This window comes from Ambystoma mexicanum, chromosome 7p (assembly GCF_040938575.1).
Source record: "Ambystoma mexicanum isolate Mex_15411 chromosome 7p, UKY_AmexF1_1, whole genome shotgun sequence".
NCBI lineage: Eukaryota > Metazoa > Chordata > Amphibia > Caudata > Ambystomatidae > Ambystoma > Ambystoma mexicanum.
Window position 1 is genome coordinate 466,442,712 of NC_090939.1, and position 21,805 is coordinate 466,464,516.

The following is a 21,805-nucleotide window of genomic DNA, read 5'->3' on the forward strand; positions in this document are numbered from 1 at the left end:
ATATACCTCCACAGCATCATTTGTTTTGGCAACAGTGTGACATTCATTTATGTTGCTGCTTTGTGATTTTAGTTTCTTAGGTCTCAATGGTTTGTTTGGTTAACGACCACAGCACTTCATTCACCCCATCTATGAGAGGAGACAATCTTTTCAGGCAATCTATCCCCATCAGAAATGGAATTTCACAAATAGATGTGATCAATACCTCTTGTTTCATTCTGTGCTTTCCTATTTTTATGTCAACCTCAGTTATACCTATAATGGGCACCTCCTCCCCATTAAAGTTATGCACTGGACCTTGGTTTTCCTTCACTGTGATTTGATTCTGTGGGGATCTCCCTTCATTGATACTCTTTACCTGCTCCTTGGACATAATTGTGACCTGTGCGCCAGTGTCAATCATTGCAAATGTTTGGCATTTTTCTTCTACAGTGATGGGAGCATAATACCTGTCCTCAACTTCCTCTAATACACATAAAAAGTGTGAATTCTTACTGATTTCAGGACTCACCTTTCTGAGGCCTTTTTCACTTTTGGCTAAGCACATTGGTAAATGGAAAGACATTTTTCCCTCCTTTTTACCCATTTCTGCGCAAGATACTTTTTTCATTTCTCCATGTTCAGAGGTTTTTTGGAGTGTGGCCACTGTTCGCCTATCCATCCAGGTATCATCAGGGGCCACATTACAACCCTCCAACTGAACATGTGTAACAACATCATTCAGCAATCTGTCATTGTTTAATTCTGTGCATTTGTGATCATTTATTGTGGTACCAGCCCTTTCAGCCTCTTCAAAGATATGTGGCTCAAAGAATTCTTCAGGTGATTGACCTGTACCCTCATTTTGAGTATTTCCTTTTTCTGCCTGTGTTTGGTCATTGTTCTGAGTGTCCAGGGAAGAAATTATAGCATCCCCACTTACTCCCTGTTTACTGGTATTCCCCATGCATGAGTCATTTTTCTTAAATCTGTCTCTTTGTTCTCTTGGAGTTTCAGGTTTTCTTATTTCATTTGTACAAATCTCGAATGTTTGATTTAACTCTAGGTTAAACCGTACCTCTCTTTTAGAAGTATTTGCACTTTCTGTTATATGTTCATTTACTGGCATTTTCACTTTTAAATCACTAGACATTTCAGAGTCATTATGCAAATTTACATCATAGCAATCTGTCTTTTCAGCGCTGTATGTATCCTGAGTACTTAGTCACTTTTCAGAAGAAGCCCCCCAGTCATTGCTATGGTCATCAGCCCCCTCCTTTGATGACTGTTTTTGTGCTGTACAAAGCTTCCCTATTTGTTCAGCTAACATTTTTCACTTGGGCCTCAAGGCACTGGAACCTTTCCATCTCTCTAGAATCCTCTCTCTGTGGCCTAGATCGATATTGGTTGCTTTCTCCCTGATTGGATCTATTCTGATAGCTTTCAGGTGAGTGATTTCTATTGGGATAGTTTCTGAACTCTTGATTCATTTGTGGAGGGGATCGGGGTGCTCCCATCCTTTGGTTGTAGTCCCCTGGTGGGGAATCATTATACTGACGTGGAGTATAATTCATGTTCTGTCTCATGTCCTGTCTCTCATGTTGTGGGTACTGGACCCTATGCTGAGTCCCATTATCAGCAAATCGATCCACATATCAGGGTCTATCCTGATTACCATATATCATGGTGTTGAGATCAAATTTGCTCTGTGTCCCCAATGTCTGGTAGGGACCATCATTTCTTTGATCTTGATTTTGTCTCTGATTATGGTTCATACCTGACATATCCGGGGCCTATCTCCTAAATACCTAGGTCTGATGTAGCTCTCCCTATTACTAGGATCATGTGATTGAAACATTGGTGCAGAGTGTGATGACCTTTGTTGATTAACCCTTTGTTCAGGTGCCAAATTATTTTTACCTGGACTTTGAGCAGATTCAAGGGACATCTTGGCTGACCTGATTTCCATCACTGTTGCTGAGGGTTCTTTAGATTTAGGTCTAGTATCTTTCATTTTATCACTTTCTCTACCCTGACAATACAGTACCTCATATAGTTTTGTGCTTTGATGCACAATCCACTCAAGGGACTTGTCACGATCAAATTCACGAACCAATTGGGATATGATGTTTCTGTAGCCCATAGAAGTAGGCAGTTTTAAATTCATTATAATTGGGGTCAAAAGATACATCAAAGCGAGAAAATGCTCTTTTTAAGTCTTGTAAAAATGGCGAGGGGATGTATTAGGCCCAGCAGTAAGTGTGTTATTATAGGCATGGCTACCTCCAAACTCTTAATAAGGCCCTAAGTGTTCTGAAAAATGAAATGGTCACCAAATATACGGTGCATTATTTACTTTGTGATTCAAGCATGCAATCCTCTAATCACAGATTTATGTGTCGACTATAATGAGCTGTGGTTCTTACACTCTCAAAATACTCTTGATTTTAGAACTGTACCAAACTGTCCATCTTAGAAATCTAACAATCAGAAAATAATTCATATGCTCTTTCTAGGTTTTAATAATGTACTTGTCCAGTAAGATAAGTGCAACTTTCTTATCATGACCAACATATACACAGGAAGGGATCAGTTGAAATGAACATTGAAAGATGTTAAAATACGCAAAATTTACAATGGCAGTATAATTAAATAATTTCCTTTTTTAGTTGTTTCTTTTGCTTAGAATAAACTGCTGAAGTCACACATTTGCCACATATGTGCACAAACGTGAATAATGAACAAACTTTAAATAACACAATTGTACTCCCAGTAGCCTAGTCCTATGGTCCTTTTCAAGGTCCCTTTCAAGAAGGTGTCTAAAGCCAACATTCCTGCAGGTTGCACACAGTGAAAATGTAAGTCTCCAAATTCCACGCTGATTCCTATCTTGGGGGATGGCTCTGTCGCTGCTGCTCTTATTCTACTATGAACAATTAAAAATGTAGCACTCCTCTCACGCCCCTTAAGATATATATGTTTGTGACAGTGGAAGTTATCCACATAGAGACAGAGTCATAGGCCCTCATTAATTGTTTGGCAGTATTACTGAACTTCCAGTAATACTGCCAAATGGGATTACGCTTACCTCATGCACTGAGCATGCGGTAACTGGAAGGGTCAGCTTCATTCAGACATTCAGCTATTCCCCATTTCTGAAGTCCTCCACACAAAATCGCCTCCTGCTGATAGATCAATGTCTTCAGCTAGTGGGCGACCTCCATCGTCTTGTGTGGGAATCTTCTCGTCTCTTGTTGTGCTCCTCTCATGTGGGAGATTTCTGGAAGTATTTCACATTTTTACACACTGACTGAAAATGAGTCTCACCTCCACATTTGTCACAGTTGTGTCCTACTGCTGGGCATGGGCCTACGTGAGGGAAATTGTACCCACAGCGATAGCATTTCTTTTGTTCTTGCGTGAGCTCTTTTCCAGAAGATCGCATTTGGCAGCTGGGTGCAGCTTGTGCCTTCTGCGTAATTTTGATGTTCCCCAATGATTCTGTTTGTTGAGACAGTGCCATGTCTACCTTTGCTAGTTGCAATATTTCTTCTAATGACCTGGGCTTCTGCATTAACTTCTTGCAGAAGTCATCTTATTCACACCTGGCAATGGTCTGAGATTATAGCGTTTCTTCTGTGGAATAATGTTCGATATCGCTGTATTTTACGCTTATGCAGAGCCTCATTACAAAATTGTCAAGCGTTTTTCCTTTGTCTTGCGTGCACATATGGAAAATGTGATGTTCATAATCTACGTTCCTTAGTGGGGTGAAATAGTTGTTTAGCAAGGTGATGATGTCTTGAAATGTGTTGGTTGTGCTCTCTGGACTTTCAAACACAATGTCTCGTACCACTGGTCCTAAGGAATGCATCAATGTAGATGTTTAGTTCTTTCAGCCGCCGGGCCCATCGTGGTGCCAGGCTGCTAGTATCTGATATTTCGAAAGGTGGGACCGCCTGCAATTGTAATGACTCATAGATGGCTTCTTCTCTGGCAGAATGACTTGGTGCCAGGGGAGCAGAGGCTTGAAGATCTGCTGTCTGCCTCATTGTCAGACATGGTAGTGGTGTGCACAACAGTAGGTATTTGTCGTGAGCTCACCTCCTGTGATGTTGTGTTGGCGGACCCTCCAATGAGAGGCACGTACTGCAGATAATGTCTTCAGGCAACCTGCCTTCAAATGTGTGTAGTTTGGTGAGATGCGCCACTTGTATTTGCGTGAACGTGTGCACGCGATGAGAGGAGAAAAAGAAAAAAAACGTGCGGCCCAGGAAGTGTTTGTTCATGAAATACTGTCAGTCCTCCGTGGCCCTGCAGGCCTCTCGGGGTAGTCAGGTGAGTGGCACACGAAAGGCAGCAATGAAATGGAATGATGAGACTGCTCGGCACAAGCGGGTGTCACTGCTTCCTCATCGCATTGTCAAAGTTAAGGCAATATCACAATCAGTAAAGCAATAAGGACGGACACGATGCTGCGTGTTCGCTTACTTTATTTTCCCTGACTTACGATTTCCGTTTTTGGCTTACTGCACAAAACCCAGACTCATTTAAAAGTGGAAAAGGTTGCTTTAATGTGACAGGCCAAAGCTTACAATTAAACGCTTACCTGGCGCCATGGCCTTACAAACGAAAGACATATTTTAAACAACCAATTAAATAATTAAACATTCTCATTTTTTATCCAACAATTAAATAATTAAATAAAGCCATTTCCTCCCTAACTATCCCTTGGACCCTACAGTCTCCTTACCCCTTTTCCAGGCGTCCCACTTTCTCCCTGGGGCCATGCCCCTCCAGGCTCAATACCTGTTCCCCCGTGGTGGCCCGCTTGTGCAAACAGCGCCACCCCATCCTTTCCCGTGTCATGCCCCCATTGTGCTTCCCTCCCCCCACATCAAAAGGGGCCATGCCCCCGGCACCAGAAAAAACCTCCCCCGAGGTGTTCTTTCTGCCCCACCGCCCCAACCAATTTTCCTACCTCCAACTCCTCAACCAATCTCCCCGCCAAGAGCTCAAGTCCGCCATATAATGATTGTTCCCCAAACCGGAAAGTTTACCCATCCTCTCTGAATCTCATCAATCCTTTCTAAACCATCTCCTTGCGGTCCAAAACCTGTACTGACACCGATGTACAAAATTCTACCATCTCTCTGTTTATCCCCTTCCTTGCCCGCTCTATCGGACCCTCATTTCTCGCTCCTCTCCCAACTCTCTGTGGCAAACACTTAGTCCTCCCTACAGTTGCTTGAGGCCACACTTGTCGGACCCATAATAAAAACCCTTTTTATTTTCCTAAGAAGAGCCACATCCGTATCCCTTACCAGATCATTTTCCCCACCAAGACTAATCCCCCCCCCAACTGGAGGCCCATAGTTTTCCCTCAACCCAGCCAACATAGGAAGCAACTGATCCCAGCCCAGCCCCCCAAACCCGGACCATCTTACCACAACCTCTTTATAGTTGCACCCCAGTTGCCTGCCAACAACCCTTTCCTCAGCTTCTTTCCCCGCCCACTTAACCCTAGAATGTCCCAAAAACCAGATTTTTGACATCTGACCGTACCTCTTAGCAGCATCTGAAAAAGAAATTACAAAATCACTTACAAATCAACAACATCCTAATAAATGCAACACTCCTGCTACCTACTGAAAAAATGTTATAACGACATTCCGTTTGACCCGGTCCCTGGCATACCCTTTGTATCTCCCTTACTCCCAGCGTCCCAACCTATTCACCTACTCCTCTGAATAGCCCAGCCTGCTACCTTCAGGTTCTGCACCCCTCCTAAGTGAATGAGTTCCAACCTCCTAACCTTTCCCACACCACTAGTAAAACCTTCCTCAGTACCCTATCCTTTCTGGCCATCTCCTTAACCCTCTCCGGAAACACCCAAGGTCCTCTCTTACCTGTCCCCCTATATTCCGCCCCTTTCACCTAACCTTTAAACAATACACCTAAACCCACTTAGCCCCCCCTTTTTCCCCTAAACTATTATCCTCCTGCTCACCCTTGCCCCCCACCTTCCATCACCTTATTAATTTGGCCCTGCGTTGCCCCCCCTGCACCGGGGGCCCACGTGTACCCCCGTCCATGCAGGCCCTTTACTTTATTACTCCTCTCGCCACTGCACCAGGGGCCAAACCTGCACCCCCATCCATGCAGTCCCTTCCATATAACTAATCTTCATGCTCCTTGCATCCATTACCACCTGTTTCCCACCTGCACCAGGGGCCCTAGTGCACCCCCATCCATGCAGGCCCCTTTTCTGCCTTACTCCTCTCCACCGCTGCACCAGGGGCCAAACCTGCGCCCCCGTCCATGCAGACCATTCCACATAAATTCCTCTTCCAGCACCTTGCTTCGTTGCTCCACTTTTTCCCCCAGCTGCACCAGGGGCCCTAGTGCACCCCCGTACATGCAGACCCATCTCATCACTTCCCCCTGCTGCACCAGAGGCGCTCCCACACCTCCGTCCATGCAGCCTGAAGCTTACTCACCATGTCGTGCGGCAAGCGTGAGGGCTTTGCCACCGTCAACCATGCCCTCCAAACGACAGCCACCACCCCTTAACAATTTCCACAGTTACGCCCCCTGCGGCCCTCCCCTATCTACGATTCTTCCTCCTCACCTCTCTCCTACCCCCTTTAAATCGCCCCCAAAACCTTTCATCAAACCTTGTGCCCCCCTCCTTTTATGATAAACTGAGCCCGACCTACCAGCACACCCCAATTTACCTGGCATGCGGTTCTTCCCCCCCACCTCCTTGCCCCGCTCCTCACCCGGACCCACTGTCCCCTGCCTGAAAACAATCCGTAACCGGATGCCGACCCGTACACCTGCTGCACTCATGTTTAAATTTGCACATCCACCTCATGCAGCCTTCTTTATTGAACGCCCAACATGCTGTCGAGGGCTGTCCTCTGCCTCCTCCCCCCACCCCTTCATGGGCGGGGCGACCAAGAAAGGGCTGGTAAGGCACAGGCAGCCCACTTGCTGTGTGCAATGTCTGGGCAGGCCTTGTTGTAGCCATCCTTTGCAGCCAAAGATCCATGTCTATCTCCCCCCAGACCGCCTGACTGTCCTCCGCCATTCTCGCTCTGAATTCCTCATCATCGCGTACCCAGGCAAAACCCCCAAAACTTGTGAACGCTCTCCTAATTACCTCCATATATTTAAGCAGGGCCACGCAACGCTCTGGGAATTTTTCACAATATACACTGGCATAAATGATAAATGCCGACGTCCAATTCTCAATAGTCACCGGGACCGCCTGGGCGCGAAGCCAGTTCCCTCTCTTCTTCTTTAGACCCCTCCTTTGCTCTCACTTCCCTATGGAGCAACTTAAAAACATCTACAAATTCCCCCGCCTGAATCTTCTCCCTGGTCGCTGCCATCAAGTGCGCCTCCAAAGGTTTTGTGATACCCATGTACGGCAGTTTTTTCTCCTTGCCTTTCACTTCAACCTCCTTTTCTTTTGCACCCTGTACCTCGAGCGCCAATGGCTCCACCACCTTGTCAGTTTGAACCTCCACTGAGCAAATGCCCTTTTCATCCCCCAAGGCACCAATGGCCTGTACCCCAACTTCTTTCCTTGCCCCTTGCAGACAAGACCCTTCCTTTCCCATCCCCATTCTCGTGTCCCCTCTCTGCCATGCAGATGACCATTCCCTTTCCCGCTCACCTCTTTCAACACAGCCCGTCTGCAGTCTGGCGTCCACACCAATGCTCCTCATCTCTTTTCTTACAGGGCTCCTACTGCGGGGACAAAACATGTCAGCAGACTCACCCAGCCAGTTGCTCCCCCGACCTCTAGCCCTTCGACCTCCCGGCACCTGCCTCTCCCCCTCCCACCTCAAACTTCTTCTCTCCTCCCCCCTTTCCCTTACAGCCCTATAACCTTCTTCCTCCCACTGCCCCACATAAACCTCCAAACCAACTTCATCACCCCTTAAATACCATTGTGGCTGCGAGCTCATGCTCGAGTTGAGTCGATCTTCTTCCTGCGAGCCCGGGGTGTCCGCGCGGCCACTCATCTGACGTCTTCTCGACGGGGCTGCAGAAACCCCTGCCTGGTCCTCTTCTCTCGGGCGAGGCGTGCAGTCCTCCACCCTGTAATCCTCCTCGCTAGGGGCCGTACAGCACCCTCTAGACTCTCCTCGCGCGGACCGAGGAGGGGCCGTTCCTAAACCCTCTCCATCCTCTTGAACAGCGGGGGCTGTGCAGCACCCTCTGCCCCCACTCCTCTTAACCGGGGGGGGCGTTCCATGCCCCTCCCTAACCTCCTTAATTAATGGGGACCTCTCTCTCCTTCTCCCACCTGCACTCTTCCTCAGGTATTTACCCCCTTTCCCCCTCTGCCCAGTCGCCTCTTTCTGCACCCCCTGAGCCCCCCCACCGTGGCTCCCCTGACTCACCCCTTTCCGAGCACTCCTCACCTCCCCTAATTCCCCTTGGTCATTATTAGCTCCATCCCTAACTGGCTCCCCCTCCGAAATCATTTCACCCCTGGACGCTCTCCTGTCGATCTCCCTCTTCATCTTCCTGCCCCTGGATTCGCAAACCTCCCCTCTCCCCGCCGCGGGGGTGCACGCCACCACTGCCGCGAGAGCCCCATCTGCCGCTGCTCTACGCTGCGGCCTACCACCACCTAACACCACCTCACCCGTGACCTCCACCACTGCCCCTTCAAGCTGTGCCTTAGATGCCCTGCTGATAATTTCCAGGGCCTCCCTCAGAGCCCTAGCATCCACCAAACCCATCTTGCTAGCTCCCTGGCCCACCATTGTGCACTAATACTCTGAATGTGCACTAAAAAAAAAAATATGCCCCTTTCTACTCACTACCTAACTAAGCCCCTGAGCCAGCACCTACCCGTGGACAAACCCCAAAAATTGGGAAACACACTAAAGTAATGTTGGGCTATAAAGAAAATATACTTAATAAAATAAATTAAATGATGTAATTCCAATGTATAAAATATATTAAATAATTGTGGACCTAACAGAATTATTATTATTTTTTAAATGTATTTATTTATTTTTAATCCCCCTTTCAATAATAACCCTGCCCTAAACAAAAAACCGTTTTGGTCCTGACCTGCCCCAGAGAAGAAAATACCCCCAAAAACCAGAAGCTCACGAAGAATTGGGGCCCAAAAAAGAAATTTCTACACTGCCCCCTGGCGGCTTGCAGGCTGCACCGCACTATCACAGGAAATGAAGCGCGGTCCCTTTAAGGGAACTGCAGTGCCCTCTTAGGCCGGAGAATGCTACCGTGCACACAGACGGGACTCTGCAGCAAACAGAGAGGGATCCCCAGGCAACTGTCCCAACCTAATAATCCACTCCAGCAACCCCTGCGACCCCAGAAAACTACTCTCCACCCCACCAGGGATATAAGGCAAAACGCTCTGCCCCCACCCCAGACAACACCGAAGCTGGGCACTGAAAAGCACACGGGCCACACAGAAACCCCAGAAAGCTGCCAGCCAACGGCGCCCGGACCAGTAAATGAGGAGGTAACTTATTTACGATACCTCCGCTACTATTATAAGTTATTAAATAAATATGTTTTTTTTTGTTTTTTTTTTTTAATAATCTAAACTGCCTACCCAAAAGTGCTGCTGCTACACTGCCCCACTCCTCACCTCCACAAAAAAAACCCTCATAGGCCCAAATCAGGGAAGGCTCGGGAGCAGGCGAGGACTGAACAATCACCAAGTCCAACTGTCGCCTGCCTCCCGAACCTTCCCTGGCCCCTTAAATACCCTAGGGAGGCGCTCTTCCCCCCATGGCCACTCGCTGGCCTGGCCGTGTGCAGCACCAAAAACCTCCCCGGGGGGAAACGCTTCGCGTTCCCCCCGGGCCCCCACTTCTCTGCGGTAACCCCACCCCTTCACTCAGAGACAGAGAGAGCGGACTGACGTCCGTGGGTCTCTGTCTTTACATAGACAGCAGATGTTACAGTTTTCAATGAGTTTCAAATTTGAAACTCTAAATTTGACAGGGCAAAGTGGTGGCAATCCCATTACTGTTCCTTTTTTTTACTGTGCAGTCAAACTTTTGATGAGGCTCACAGAGTAAAAGAGGGAGAGAGAGAGAGAGTGAGGGAGACCAAGAGAGAGATACAGAGAGAGCGAGAGAGAAGGACAGAGCGTGAGACCGAGCTAGAGACAGAAAGATAGCGTGAGGCACAGAGAGAGACAGAGAGAGAGACACACACGGAGAGAGCGAGAGAGGAACAGAGAGCGAGAGAGAAAGAGTCAGAGAGAGAGAGACAGAGAGATCGAACGAGAGAGTTAGAGAGAGTTCGAGGGTGAGTAGTGAGTGGGAGAGGGAGAGATAGAGAGAAAGAGAAAGAGTGAGGGACAGCGAGAAAAGAAACGCAGATAGGGACAGAGAGCTGGCTCGGCATATGGTGCACGGGGTACAGCCAACGACAAATCATTTTCTTCACAGCCATTTTATGTGGCGCTTTGCTGCTTGTAATTCCAACAGTGATGCATAATAGACGTTTTCCATTATGTGTTCTGCAGCCAGACACATACCTCTTCTGTCACCTAATGAGCAGACTCCCTCTCCCCAGGCATCGGTTAATCAAACATCACCCTCTGGCTTTGATTTGTGCTGAGGTCATGCTCTGCCTGTCAGGGATGGGGCAGGCAGCACATAATTACATTTAGAATAAAAAACAAAGAATACTGTGCTTGTCTGTGACCTAGTCTCCACTTTTTTCTACCCTCCGTTTAGGCAGCAACATGTATTTGCCGTTGCCTTAGCATTATTTTACCATTCCAGTGTTATGTATGGTAATGTGCATGCGTTAATTTAACCTCACAACAAAAACACGTGCCTTTTTCACGGCAGGGCGGGTGTAGCCACTGGCCCCCAGCTATTCAGGATCAGACTTGCCTATTGGGCAATAAGTCATTGCCAAACAAAAACGTAAAATGCTAGTGTGGGCCTGTTTTTTTGGTCAAAGTGGGCATGTGGCACTGTTTGATAAATTACTTCACCATGCGGCTAGTAGTTTTGACCAGTTTTAGTGAATACATATTCCGTAAAATGCACAATTTGTTTCACATTTTAGAAAAAACCTCCTCCTCAGGTACTACTGAAACAGTCTGTCACAAAAGGAATTAATTGGCGTTTGCAACTGTGGGCCACTTTTTCATTGGTGCCTGAGACAATTTAATGCCCCCGTCCAACCCTGCAGCTATTGATCCAACTCTTGATTATTCTTACCCTACACATAGTTCTTTAGAGATATAAAGCATTAACTTGTGCCCTCTTTATTATTGCGCGGTAACGTAAAAAATTGACGTTTTTGAAAAATCCTCCTGCTTTTTACATTCGCCTACTTCTGGGAATACTGCATGTGGTAAAGGTCTCATGATTACAAGTTTGTAAACGTTGTCACACAGCATGTTTATCTATAAAGGGAGGGAATGCCACGATTACTTACCTTTAATGTTCTTATTTATGTATTGAACATTTGTATGACGCCTATACAGGTGAAAGTGTTTCCAGGCGCCACAAGGCTAAGTGGGAGGGGGTAACAGAGGAGGATAAAAACCATAACGGTCCTACTAGGCCTTGTGACATTTGGATCGTGTAAGTGTAGCAAACAGCAGTGCAGGGATGGGGGAAGGACGGGGCAAAGGGAAGGTAGGGGGAGGGATGAAGGAAAGAGGGAGTTCCGGGGGCTGGGTAACTGCTATCGGGAGCCTGGAGGGCAAGTGCGCTCAGGGACAGGATAAGGGTCAGCTAGTAAGTGGGTGGGGGTGGACCAGACTCAGTGGTCAAGTCAGGGAAGGGTGCCCAAACCCAAGTGCTAGTAAGAAAGTGCTGAGGCAGACTGGTCGACGGAGGGCCTGGCCCATGTAGGACTTGGAAGGGACCAGGTGTTCAGTTGCAGCAGCAACGGGGATTAGCAAGGAAGGGGAGAGGGAAGGAGTAGGAGAAGAGAAGGTCTTGAGAAGCTTCCAGAACTTAAGGAGATCATGCACAAGTCTGAGAGGGACAGGGATGCCATTCCAGAGGAAGGCTCCTGCCGAAGAAAGAGATCTACCCCCCCACTCTGCTTGGAGAAACATCTGACCTGCAGAGAGTTTGAGCTAGAGGACCAAAGGGCTCTAGCAGGGAGGTATTTAGCCAGAGAAAGTTGGATGTATCGCGGCCACAGGCCCCAGAAAGCCTTGTGGACAATGCAGAGGGTCTTGAATTTGATCCTTGCAGACAAAGGAAGCCATTGGAGAGATTTTAGGTCTGTATAGATGCGGTCCCTGGGCTTGAGGCTAAGGATACGTCTTGCAGTCCTTTTTTTGGATTACTAGAAAAGGGCAAAGGGAGGAAAGAGGCAGAATGAGGAAGAGGATATTGTAGTAGTCCAGCCTGGAGAGAACCACAGCTCTGAAGACATTGGTTTCTGGCGGAAGGTGAGGAAGGTGAGAATGCATCTGAGGAGGTGAAGCTGAAAGTGAGCCTTCTTGGCAAGGTCAGCAATATGAGGCGAGAAGGAGAGAGAGAGAGGAGTCATGTCATGCACAACAAGTCAGTTACACAACTACGCACCACCCCGCTTGATACCCCGACACACACTGCTAGACTCCCCGGGTCACAGTCCACCTCCCAAGCCATCCCTTCACCTATGGTGCGAGGGAGTCGTCATCACCGGCGGATTCGGCCCGTGCGCAGAGGCCGGCCCGGTTTGTTGCCTCGTTTCCATTGGCAACTTCCGTGGAGACTGATCAGTTTCAAGTTCCCTTCGGCTACGGAAGGGCTACAGGTATCAGCCGGTACCTACCATCTGGGACACGGCTGCCCAGATCTTTGACGCTCCCTCGCATCTGACCCCAGGCCCTCTAGCACCATCCCGCTAGACTTAGGTAAGAGAGTTTTGCACACTTCTTCATATCAAAGTACTGTGTTTGCCTGTGCTAACCCTAACTTCCTTTCAACAGCCTCTGGGGTCCTCGCGTCATCGGATCCGGTGAACCATCAAACCACCTGTGGCCTGAAAGCTCGCACAGGGAGTTTCTTTACTCTCTCCCTGTGGGTGATTTGTGGACAGAGGCCCATTACTCTTCACTATGCGGCAAGTCACGACAGACTGTGAAGCCGTTGCGTTGTGATGAGTATGGAGCCTAAAGCTGAGGACCCCGTGGCTGCCTTGGTACAGACACTCACATTGCTAAGGGCGGATATGGGTGCCGCCACTGCTGCAATACACCAGAGGCTAGACTTGATCCAAAGCACACAACACCCTTTGCCCGTTGATGCTGAGTTCGGGGAGGCCGCTGCCGCGGCACAACCCCCAGCTGTCCAGCCTATTGTTCCCCAGCCTCCTATTGCCCCTACAGCACCTCAGTTGCCAGCACTCATGCCCACGCCCTTTCCCTTGGCCGCCCCAGAGAGTTCCATGGTAACCCTAGAAAGTTTCGCACCTTAATAAACCAATGCAAACTACACTTCCTCTGCATACCTCAGGCTTTTACCGACGCCACCACAAAAGCAGCGTTCACTTTGTCTCATTTGGCCGGCACAGCTGCAGCGTGGGATAACCCTTGTTGGAAAACGATAACCCTGTTCTATACGACTTTGAGCTGCTGATCACAGAAATGTCTCGTGTGTTGGACACACGTCACAAGGCCCAGTCCCGGGACCTCGAGCTGTTAGACCTGACTCAAGGAAAGGGATCCCTCATAGAATACATTGCTCGTTTCAATTAGCTAGCTGCTGAAACGTCCTGGCCTGAACAAAAACAGGCAGTTGTCTTCTATAGAGGGCTCAACAACACCATGAAAGACGCTATGGCTGTTGTCCCTTCCTTGCCCACGACCCACACCGATTTAGTGGACCTCACGTTACAAATTGACGCAAGGCGTTCCGAACATCGGTTCGAAACAGGAGTCCCCAATACCACTTTGCCTTCCTCTTCCTCTGATACAGGCGCTTCATCCAGGATTTCTCGTCCCTTGTAGCCCCCTTACTGCCCTGACCAGCCCCAAGTCGCCTTTTGTCTGGTTGGATGAACACCAAGCGGCTTTTGACGCCCTGAAGTCAGCATTTACTACAGCCCCTGTCCTGAAGCACCCTGACCCAGAACTCCCGTTCATTGTGGAGGCTGATGCTTCCTCCTTCGCCCTTGGTGCGGTCTTGTCCCAATGCTGCCCTTCTTCGGGTCAGTTACACCCGGTAGCGTTTCATTCCCGGAAGTTCTCTGCTACGGAGTCGCACTACACCGTCACGGAGAAGGAGCTGTTGGCCATCAAGGATGCCTTCCAGGTCTGGCGGCATCATCTGTTGGGGGCAAGGTACGCTGTCACTGTGTTCACCGACCACCGTAACCTCCAGGACTTGGCCTCGCTAAAGTGTATTAACAGTTGGCAGGTGCAGTGGCACTTGTTCTTCGCGGCCTTTGACTTCCAGAGCAAACATCGGTCCGGTCTGTCCCATGGGAAGGCGGACGCGTTGTCTCGCTCTCCGGGTGGGGTATCCTTGCCTGTTTTCCCGGAAAATCTATTAGACCAACATGTCATTTGTCTTTGCACCCCTCCTCTGCCTTTGTTGGATTCCATTCGCAAATTGGTTTCACTACATCCTGGTCAGGTTACCGAGTGGGATCTGGTGTTTCATGACGGGCTACCGTATATCCAAAACAGATTGTGGTTACCGACAACCGACGCTCGCAATCTCGCCCTGGAATGGTCCCACGATAGCACAATCAATGGCCATCCCGGACAAAAATGCACGTTGAACCTTCTCAGACGTTGGTGTTGGTGGCCCTCCATGAAACACGACGTAGAAGGATACGTTAACACCTGTGCGATATGCGCCCAGTGTAAGCACCGCAGAGGGCATCCGGTGGGGCTCCTGCTTCCTTTACCCATACCCCCCAGGCCCTGGCACACGGTATCCATGGATTTCGTAACAGACCTAGCCCGAACCAAGGGATTCGATACCATTTGGGTGGTGGTCGACTCCTTTTCCAAAATGGCTTGTTTTGTTCCCTGTTCTGGCATCCCTTCAGCCCCGGCCTTGGCCGATCTTTTCTTTAAGTCGGTCTTTTGCCTCTTTGGGTTACCCACGGTTATCGTCTCAGATAGGGGACCCCAGTTCACTTCCCGTTTCTGGCGGGCACTCACGGTTCTCCTAGGTATCGATTCCCGTTTTTCCTCCGCATACCATCCGGAGACGGACGGCCAGACTGAGAGGGTGAACCAAGCCATGGAGCAGTATTTGCGTTGTCTGGTGTTGCAACACCAGCAGTCCTGGCTGGGTTTGCTACACCTCGCTGAGTTCTCCTACAACAACGCCAAGCATTCCTCCACTGGCTCTTCTCCCTTTTATGTTTTGTATGGTCAACACCCTCGCACCTTGCCTGTCCCAGACCTTGCACCTTCTGATAATCCTGCTGATGCTGCCTGTGCTCGCGACTTGTCGGCGTTCAGGCCCAAACCCTTACTCACCTTCGGGAGGCTCAGGAGTCTACCAAGGCTGCAGCGGACCGGAGGAGGGCAGTGGCACCTTCCTATGTTGTGGGGGACAGGGTTTGGCTCTCTTCTCGCCATCTCAGGCTTCCTGGTTGTTGCAATTTACTCCCTCGTTTTGTGAGCCCTTATAGGATTTCCGCTGTGATCAACCCTGTGGCCTATCGCCTCTCGGTTCCTGCCTCCTGGTGCATACACCCTGTTTTCCACACCTCTTTGTTGAAACCATGTCCGGCCCCTACCCGTCTCCGGTCTACGCCTGGCCCTGTTTCAGTGGGTGGCTCGGTGGAGTATGAGGTCTCGGGTATATTGGGTTCTCGTATAGTGTGATATATATCGTATATATATTGGGGGCGTCGTAAAATAGCTTCCTCTTGGGAGAAACTGGGAGGCAGCTGTGCCTCTGTGAACAAGCTGGCTTGGGGGAAGTGGATAAACCAGTTATTCCACCATGTGATGTGGGAAGCCACACCCCTTTTTGACCAGGGCATAATTTTAAAAAAGATGGATAATTCATAGTACGGACTTGTCAGAATTATATAAGTAATACCATTATTCTTGTGATTTTTCGATGCACATTTTAAGAGGCGTTAGGACCCTGTGGTGTATTCTGGGGGGTTGCTAGCGGAAAAGAGGGTCTTACTCCAAATGTCTGCATGTTAAAAATCTGACACTTCATCAATTAATGTCCATACTCCTTGCGCACATGTGTGTAATTTTGGGTAAATGTCCGATATTGCGAAACCAGTTAAAAAGCGCAAAATGTTGTCATTTTTTAATGCAAGCCCCCAGGAAGATCAGAGGTGGACAAGCATGGACCATAAGGAATATATAATGTGTACATGTAATTTCAACAAATTGTGTATCTGGGAAAGATGTATTTGAATCAAATATAGATTTGTGGGCAAACTGACCAGGGGAGGATCCTCTGACCCATAAACAGACCTCATCATGATGACAATCCATTTCCTTCCCCCAATCATGGGAGAGGGGAGAATTGGGCCAATGACAAGTAGAGAGGGGCAGGCTTAGCTAGGCCCAGGCACACACCCATTTTCAAAACACATAAAAAGAGACTGCTGGGACAGGTAGAGACATTCAATTCCATTTGCTGCGGAGCATGCTGACCGACGACTTCACATCCAGAGATCCAGACTTCAAATCCATCAATCTCCAGAACCTGTAGCAGCAATTAACTCCAGAATTTGTAGCAGAGAGGCCTGAATCCACCAGCTGAATCCTCTTCAGCAGGCCTCAAAACCAACCAAACTATTCAACAGCAGGGCGAGCTGTTTGAATTTTGCCAAGAATTTTTGCAAGAACCTGTAGCAGTATCCAGAAAGCAGTGCTGTATCCGGAACCCGAGAGAACCACAAACCAGATCTCTGTGAGCAGAACCAGAACCAGAGATCCAGATCGCTGTGCCTACTCCTTATACGTTTTCCACAATCACGATTTACGCACTCGTGAAATTTACAGCGATTTGAGATTTTGGCTCATTTTCTCCACTTGTCAAAATAGCAGCTCCATTCTTTCTTTTGTTAAAATCCGTTTGCAACTTGGTAATAACTCATAGAGCATTGTTAAAGTGAGCCTGAACTAAAACAAAGTAGCCATCACCTACCCTGAACCTCTAGAGCGAATTAAAAGCAATTTTAGCACCTTTTCACTTGCTTGCAAACCACATTAAAGTAATTCTCCTGTGTTTAAAACTCATCCCTGTTTTCCCTAAGCTTGCTGGGAGAACTCGAACTGTGTATTGCATTGTAAAGTGGGATTTGTTGGGATTCTTGAAGACTGTGTGCTCTCCTTCCATTTCTGGTATTGCATAGGAGGGGAGTGAATTGTCAAAAGAAAAAGTGATCATATTACCTTTTGCTAAAATCATAACAAGTTATTTCTGTACTGCATCATATTCCACCTTGCGTTTCCTTGAACCATATAAAGCATTCTTTCCCACCTTGCTCTTCTGTTCCTATTCATAGTTACCTCTTGCTGATTACTGCTCATATTCACAAGTGTAATATCCATTATCAATTTATTTATAGAAGTGTGATATATGTATTGTTTAAATTTTCAAATAAACCTTTTAATTTGCAAAACAAACCTACTTCTTGGCTCAGTGGGGTCAGGGGGATTCTAAGAGGGGGGTGTTATACAAGGGTTGTCATCCAGAGTACTGAACTGGATATAAAAATACATCAATAAGGGTTTTCCTCACCATCCCAGACTAGGCATTGACTTAGCTGTAGTGTTGATTGAATATCGTTTACATTAGTTCGGGGTGGTCTCCAGTACCTTGTGGACTGGGCGGGTTTTGGCCCTGAGGAGCGGTGTTGGGTCCCCGCGAGTGATGTCCATGCCCCGAGGCTTGTTTCACGTTTTCACCGGGAACACCCTTCTTGCCCACATGGTCGTGGGCCATTGAGGGGGGGCTCTGTCATGCACAAAAAATCAGTTACACAACTACGCACCACCCCGCTTGATACCCCGACACACACTGCCAGACTCCCCGGGTCACAGTCCACCTCCCAAGCCATCCCTTCACCTATGGTGCGAGGGAGTCGTCATAACCGGCGGATTCGGGCCGTGCGTATAGGCCGGCCCAGTTTGTTGCCTCGTTTCCATTGGCAACTCCTGTGGAGACTGCGTTCGGGCTGGAGCACCCGATCGCGGTTACTTCCTGGTTCTGCGACGGCTTCCCGATCACGTGCTCAGGTTTCCGCTCACATGACTGGGAGCTGGCGCACGTAAAAGCCGCTTCACAGCTGTTTCACGACTCTGTTCGGCGCCTTCAGGATTCACGCTGTTTGCTGCATCGGATTTGGACTCAGGCTTACGAACCACTGATTGGCTTTCTTGCTCCACGGATACTGTCACTCGGAACTCTGCACGGATATTGGTACTTTGGACTCTTTTGCTATGTTCAACGGATTGCTTTCGGATTTCCCCTTCTGGCTTTCGACCTTTCGACCATTGGCTCTACGTGATCAGTTTCAAGTTCCCTTCGGCTACGGAAGGGCTACAGGTATCAGCCGGTACCTACCATCTGGGACACGGCTGCCCGGATCTTTGACGCTCCCTCACATCTGACCCCAGGCACCCTAGCACCATCCCGCTAGACTTAGGTAAGAGAGTTCTGCACACTTCTTCATATCAAAGTACTGTGTTTGCCTGTGCTAACCCTAACTTCCTTTCAACAGCCTCTGGGGTCCTCGGCGTCATCGGATCCGGCGAACCATCAAACCACCTGTGGCCTCAAAGCTCGCACAGGGAGTTTCTTTACTCTCTCCCTGTGGGTGATTTGTGGACAGAGGCCCATTACTCTTCACTACGCAGCAAGTCACGACATTGAAGATGACTCCAAGGTCTTTTACCTGACAAGAGGGTGAGGGGAGGGGGCCCAGGGAGAGTGGCCAGAGAGTAGGGAGGATGGAGGGAGGGAGTTCCAATTAGAAGGATCTCGGTCTTGCTGGCATTAAGACAGAGATCGTCAGCAGCACACATGCCTGAAAAGGAGTCAGACAATCGGGAATGAGAGAGGAGGGAGAAGAGATAGAGGAGGGTAGCTTATAGGAGAACTGAGTGTCATCTGATTAACACTGGAAGTGAGAGAAGGTGAAGATCAAGTGGGCAAGAGAGGCAAGGTAAATGTTAAAAAGCCATGGCAAGAGGATAGAGCCCTGAGGGACGCTGCAGAGAGAGAGAGAGAGTGAGGTAGAGGAGAGAAAAGGGCCCATTTGAACATGGGAGGGCTGTTTCGCAAGGAACAAGGTCAACCCCCAAGTGCCAGTCCGTGATGCCCAGAGTATCACAGAGTCAGGTTAAGAGGGTGGAATGATTGACTGTGTCGAAGGTAGAAGACAGATGAAGGAGGATGAGAACAGAAGGTTAGTTGGAGTTAATGTCAGTTCCCGCCCGCGGGTGAAGAAAGGAAGAAAGTGTTTGTCTCATGTTGCGTACCTTCCTCATGGTGCGCCTGTGGTAAATAAACAGAGACTCCTGCGTTCAACAATACGGTCACAGCCAGGTGCCTGGAGGTTGGCTTGGCAACGCTGGTGACCTCTATGCATCATGTGACCCACACAGTTCAGCGCAAAACGTCAACACGCTCACACGCCATATAAGCCCCTCCACTCTACAGTGCTGGTGCTTCTGAATTTGATTTGGTGGCATTTTTCTTCGTTCTTGGACTCTTGCTTCATTCTTTGTTCCTTATTCCTGTTCCCTGCTTCCCTCATTGCCTTCTTTCCCCATTCCCTTGGAGTATCCTGCTATCGACTCAGACTGCTTCTGGACCTGTGAAGACGTTTTGAATCGGCGCTGCCCGCACCCTTTGGACCTCGGCTTCATTTACAGACTTCTCTTGGATTACGTTCTGATTCCTGTTTTGGCCCGCAACCCTTGTGACCCGGACTGCCTTTGGACTCCTTGAAATTTGTTCCTTGTCTCCCCCGGTACACTTGGATTTTTCTACAATTGTCATCAAGTCTTCACTACGGACCCTGACTGAAAGGTTTCTTTGTACAAGGACTAGAGACTTCCTTCTTGTACAGAAAACCTGAGGCGTCCGCCTGCTGTCGGGTAGGTGGAACAGTAGGCGTCCTCGTGCCGTCGCGATAGCCTTGGACCTGGTTTCTTGTTCTACAGCACTCCTCACAAACCCATCCTACACCACGACAGGATAATGGCATGGTAAGACTCTTTCTTCCTTGTGTCTGTATTCTATCTTATTCGTAGTCCTTTCTGTACTTACATTTCAAATCATCTTTTTCTGCAGACGAGTCACTGACCTATTCCGTTTCCACTGTTGAACCTTGCTATTCAGATCTTGTATCAGGTCAGTGTGTTACTCATACCAAGGATACTAATTAGCATTGTCAATACTGTATATTGATAACCTGCTTTTTCTGCAGTCAAAACAACAGTGTTCCGAATCCAGTGCACCTGGTTGGTGGTTCCCGTGTCTCCATTTGCATCCTGTCTTTCCACTAATTTGTTGTTCTGCTTGTCTTATACTGACCAAGCTAGAGCGATACATTTGTAGGAAGACTGCCTCGCTGCACGATGAGACGTATTACCCTGGTGGATTCTAGGGGAATGCAATCTGACATATTCAGAAGCCTTATAAAATGGATGCCAATGAGACCATAGCCGCTATATTGCAATTAGTGGCTGATTTGCGCAGTGATATGACTGCAGCACATACATCTACGCAGCAGCGCATAGATGAACTGCAAGCAGGACTTCAGCCTTCCGTAGGTGTTGAGGCACCCCCACAAGCCATGGCCTCCGGGTCAGGTTTGTTGCCACCACGACAGGATACCGGTCCAGTATACATGACCGCCCAATTTCTCTTGGCGCCTCCAGAACGGTTCAACGGGGATCCTAAGGCTTATAGGACCTTCCTTAATCAATGTAGGCTGCATTTTCTGTGCCGTCGGGTATCATTCCCAGATTCCACCACTAAGGCCGCCTTTCTGTTGTCGCACTTAGGTGGTACTGCAGCTGCATGGGCCAATCCGTCATTGCAGAAAAGCAATCAGCTGTTATATGATTGTGACGCTTTGATAGACGCCATGAGTCGTGTGTTCGACATGCGTTACGCCACACAGGCCACCAATTTAGCAATGCTGGGTCTCCAGCAGGGAGATACCCATCTCCTTTCTTACCTAGCCAGGTTTAAGCAATTGGTAGCGGAAACTGGCTGGCCCAAGGACAAGAAAGCCTCATTGTTCTATAAATGGCTATATGACCAGTTAAAGGACACTCTTGCCATGGTACCTGTTATACCTACCGCATTCCCAGAACCTCTGGATCTTGTCCTACAGATAGACTCCAGGTGAGCAGAAAGGAGAGGGGAGAAGAGAACAGTTCCTCCAGTTGGTACATTTTCCCCTGTTTCTGTTTCTGGGTCTTCTGAGCCTATGCAAATCGGGGCAGTACAGGGCCCTTTGTCAGCAGAAACTAGGGAATACCAGATGAAACACGATTTGTGGTTCTATAGTGTTGGATCAGATCATCTTTTGCCTGCCTGTACCAAAAAACATGTCAAGAAACAGGGAAACGCAAAAGCCCGGCAATAGTCGAGTTGCCGGGTACTCCTTTACACGACTCCATCTTGTCTCCACCCTATTGTTTGATGATCACACTGGCCTATTCGGATAACAAGATACCTGCAATTCTGGTGGTTTTGGATTCAGGGGCTACATGGAACTACATAGATAGTGCCTATGCTCAGGAATTGGTGTTACCCACCATGACGAAACCATGTCCTTAATTGGTAAAGTTGGTTGATGGCACTGCTCTTGTATCGGGACCCCTTTGTGGAGT